This window comes from Otolemur garnettii, unplaced genomic scaffold, assembly GCF_000181295.1.
Source record: "Otolemur garnettii isolate 467f Iridium unplaced genomic scaffold, OtoGar3 scaffold00021, whole genome shotgun sequence".
NCBI lineage: Eukaryota > Metazoa > Chordata > Mammalia > Primates > Galagidae > Otolemur > Otolemur garnettii.
In genome coordinates, this window is record NW_003852416.1 from 25,028,816 (window position 1) to 25,033,350 (window position 4,535).

Here is a 4,535-nt window from a genome sequence, read left to right on the forward strand (position 1 = left end):
GAGACTCGCTTGAGCCCAGGAGTTGGAGGTTGCTGTGAGCCGTGATGCTACAGCACTCTACCCAGGGGGATAGCTTGAGGCTCTGTCTCAAAAAAAAAAAAAGAAAAGAAAAGTAATGTGATGTGATCCTGTAAGGTCTTATGGCTTGTTAAGGAATTTGGGCTTAAGGTTTTAGATCATGATCTCTGAAAGTGTGACATTTGAGGTGATTTTAGAAAGTAAGACATTAAACTTTCAATACTTCTGTGTTTCTTCAATTCTTGATTCTCTCATGCAGAATTTATGCTTTTTCTTTCCCACTTCAGTGATATTTAGCCACATTGCTAGCAGAAAGGTTGTGCCATTACATTATATTAAAATGGCACACATCTGTCCCCCTAAAACCCTGAAGGTCTGATGATGGCCATCCCACCCCTGATGATGGCCTCAAAGTCAACAATCTTTTTTATTTTTATTTTTTTGAGACAGAGTCTTACTATGTTGCCCTTGGTAGAGTGCTGTGGTATTACAACTCCCAGCAACCTCAAACTCTCAGGCTCAAGGGATTCTTTTGCCTCAGCCTCCCAAGTAGCTGGAACAACAGGTGTCTGCCACAATGCCCGGCTATTTTTTGTTGCAGTTGTCATTGTTGGTTAGCTGGTCTGGGCCGGGTTTGAACCCGCCACCTTCTGTGTATGTGGCTGGTGCCATAACCACTATGCTACAGGTGCTGAGCCCAAATTTAACAATCTTGTCTAATCATGTTGTCTCCTCTGGGCTACCCACTGTCCCCGTGTGCAGAGTAAGTGCCGAAGAAGTGCAGATTGAATTGTGTCATCAGCTGGGCATAGTAGCTCACACCTATAATCCTAACATTCTGGGAGGCTGAGGCGGGTAGATTGCTTGAGCTTAGGAGTTCAAGATCAGCCTGAGCAAGAGCAGGACCCATCTTTAAGAAAGAAGCCAGGCCTTGTGGCAGGTGCCTGTAGTCCTAGCTACTTGGGAGGCTGAGGCAAGAGGATTGCTTGAGCCCAAGAATTTGAGATTGCTATGAGCTATGACACCACTGTACTCTACTCAGGGCAACAAGGTGAGACTTTGTCTTAAAAAAGAAAAAAAAAAAGATTGTATCATCAGGCCTGTGTTTTAGATGTAATATTCTTTCCCAGAAGCTTCGCTGCCCTTCTGCCCAGTCAACCCCTCTGAGCTTATAGGAGCTCTGTGAAAGTTTTCCCACCTTGGAATTTGACCCAGGTTGCAGTGAAAGGTGGGGAGTGGGGGGGGGGTGGATGCCTGCACAGTGGCCCAAAGGGTCTCATGGAACCTCTTTTCTATACAATTGAAGAACCATTAAAATGGGCAGGGTAGCCTACATGGGTCTTTCTGGTTCTAATAATCCAGATGAAACCCTCAGAAGTGAGTATATAGTTGGAAAGGAGTGAAGACCAGCTCATGACCCTCTGGCGCTTAAACTCCTAGAAGAACTGTATCAGCCCATTTCTAGAAGGAGGATCCTCATGGCATGGCCTAACAAAAAATAGTTCACAGTGACACTTAGAAATCAGTCCCAGAAAGTGTGAGGAGGAAGAAAGAGTTAACTGTTTTAAATGCAGTGGAAAGATCAGTGAGGCCCTGACCAGTACAGAAACCATTGGACTTGGCCATGTATGTGCACTGGAAATCTCTCTGAAGGCCATTTCAGATAATTGGTTAGAACGGAAACTGAGTTGGAGGGACTCCAGGAGGAAATGAGAGGATGTGGAGGATGGCCTTTCTGGTGTGTTTTCCTATTGCTCCCTCTCCAGAAACATTGATCTTTTCACAGAAACCTTGTGCTTGTTGTGTTCTCAGCCCCCAACCGTGTTATGGGATTCCAGACTGAAGTTAATGTCAGGGTCAAGTTTATCCAAGTTTCTTCCCCTTGAAAGGAAGTATCAGCAACTCAGTGTTTATCCTTTCTGGCTTTCTGAAGAGTCTTCTGCACCCTCTCCTATAATGTAGAGAGGGCATTTGAAGAGAAATGACATTAATAAAGTTTGAGAAGAGAAGGAACTATTGGAAAATTGGAGAAATGTGGCTCTGCTGGTGGATCAGCAAAGTACAAAGAAATAAGGCCAACCATTTATTCTGGGGCTTTGTGAGCTGCTCCTATTCTTTCCACACCATTGGAAATAGCTGCAAATATATAAAATCAAGTCCCAGGTTGGATTTTAAAGCTAGAGTATAAGCCGCATTTTATCCTGAAGTTGAACTAGCTTCCTTTGAAGCATCAATAATGGTGGTAAGGAGGCTCTTGGTTATCGTGATGGTGAGACTCCAAAGATAAGTTCTGAAGGCTAAATTGAGGCAAGGGCAAAGTCTATGAAGGAGCACCCACTGCATGCTCAGTACTGAAGATGACACAGTCATAGCCCTTCCTTTCCAGAAATTTACAATCCAGTATTGAGGACAGGGGCGCTATCCTGTCCCCTAAACTCCACAGTGCAGAGGAAAAGCTGGAGCATACAGTGTGGGAGGTTTAGCCAAAGGCTTATTCTCTCCCAAGATTCTTTGCTGGTCCTTGAATTCATTTTTACAGACAAATTCAATTTCTCCCTAGTCGTAGAACATAGTCTCCAAACTATCCATATAAGGACCTTCTTTCCTTCCCTAGTAAACAACCCATATTTAGTTATTTGACCCTATTTCATCTGGAATCATGAGTGTAACTTTTACTTTTTAGTAAGTATTCACTCTGTGCCATCAAGGCTTATCTTAGGAATATAGGGTCGTGGAATTGGGGAGGGATAGTGCAGAACCATTAATTATCTGATGCATTCTTAAGAGCTTTGCTATTTCACATCTTGTTCTTCTGGTGGAATGTCCGTGGATGCTGTGGTGTTCTGACCAAGTATGGTAGGTCCCAACAGCCCAAGGTGCGGATGGAAGCTTGGCCCTCACTGGCCCAATCATACTGTGACACCCTATTAGTTCCTACAACCCATTAAGGGAACAACTGCCCACTTGCAGTTATTTGATTTTGCCACTAGCTAGTGCTGTCCATCATTTTGGCTTTTACTCAAAAGATCCTAGTTCCTTTGGAGGGATTTGTGGGAGACATTCCAAAGACATGCTATCATGTACTCAACCAAATCAAGCTCTTTATAGCTTCGTTTTAAAATAAATTTTAAGTGTCAGAGGTTTTTATGTAAAATAAACTCTCAAGTTCTACATCTGATTATAATAGCCTATAAACAGCAGGGACTAGATTAGGTTTTCAAAGCTTTCAGTGTTCTTCTGATCAGGCGCAGTGTGAACAGTGCCCTGCACACATCTTTGCTGCCTGGCCTCTGAGCTCTTCAGGTTGTAGAGACAAAATTATTGCCTAGGTACTTGGAATTTAGATCTGTCTGGCCTCACCCAGGGGAGAGTAATAAAGATTCTCTTCTTCAGATGAAACCTTTGCGTCTCCTCCCTCCCATCTTCCACTTGGCCAAGTTTCTTGGGATTCAGATAACCAGAAACTGCCTCTGGTGAGCTCAAACCAAAAAGGGATTTTACTGGCAAGATCTTGGGTAGTTCACAGAGTTTATGGAAAGCTGGAGAACTGCACTCAGAGCTGGAACAGGAATTCTAGGAGGCTGAGTTGACTAGAATCAGAGCCAGGTTCAAGCCCTGGAATAGTCTGGATAGACTGTTGCTGCTGTTGCCACTGCTGGTGGGGACTGGATAGTGGGTGCTGCTGCTACTGCCTTTGTTGCAGTTTTATTTTCAATTACATCCCCCCTCCACCCCTACTCTGCATCACCTGCTACAGATTCAAATAATCACTGAGGGAGAACACATGTTAGAACCTACTACCCAAATATCCTGTGCAAGCCTGGTACTCACCTATGTGTTGTCACTGCCACCTGCTATTGTCATACTAGTTCTTAAAATATTGAAATAGTTTCTCACCACCCTGGATCTGTTCTCCTTCCACCTTCTCTCTGTCTAGCCACTAAATTGCTAATACCAGGTACAGGAAGGGCCTCCTAGAGTAGATGCTACAATGGCATCCACTCTGGTTAGTGGTCATTTATGGCAAAATGATGACTAAATATTTTAAATATTATCCCTAACCATGTCTGCTTTAGGTCAGTTTGTAAGTAGGAGTGGAGCTGACACTTAGATGTTAGTAGTTTCTATATTAACAAATATGAAGTGTGCAAAGGGTTCCTTACAAATGCCAGGGATTACTCATCATGTGTGACTTGATCTTCCTTTGTTTGGTTCATAAGACATCTCCGTTTATTTCTTTCCCAGCCTAAGAATGCTGTGTGCTTTGTGCTTATTTTTAACATTAAGATGAATTATATTAATCTGTACAGAGGGAATTAGTAAATGGATTATGGGATATGATTATAATGAAATATTATATAGCTGTTAAAATGATGGATGTGCTGTGTTAGAAAAGTAGAAGAATATTCGTGAAATACTTAATTTAAAAATTAGAAAACGGCTCGGCGCCTATGGCTCAACCGGCTAAGGCGCCAGCCACGTACACCTAAGGTGGCGGGTTCGAATCCCCAGCCCGG

General features: G+C 43.2%; 1 protein-coding gene across 6 annotated transcripts in view; it reads left to right on the forward strand.

Annotated features, from left to right (window-relative positions):
• Positions 1-4,535, forward strand: part of SORBS1 (sorbin and SH3 domain containing 1) — a 242,430-nt gene that overhangs the window by 110,534 nt on the left and 127,361 nt on the right. The window lies entirely within an intron of this gene.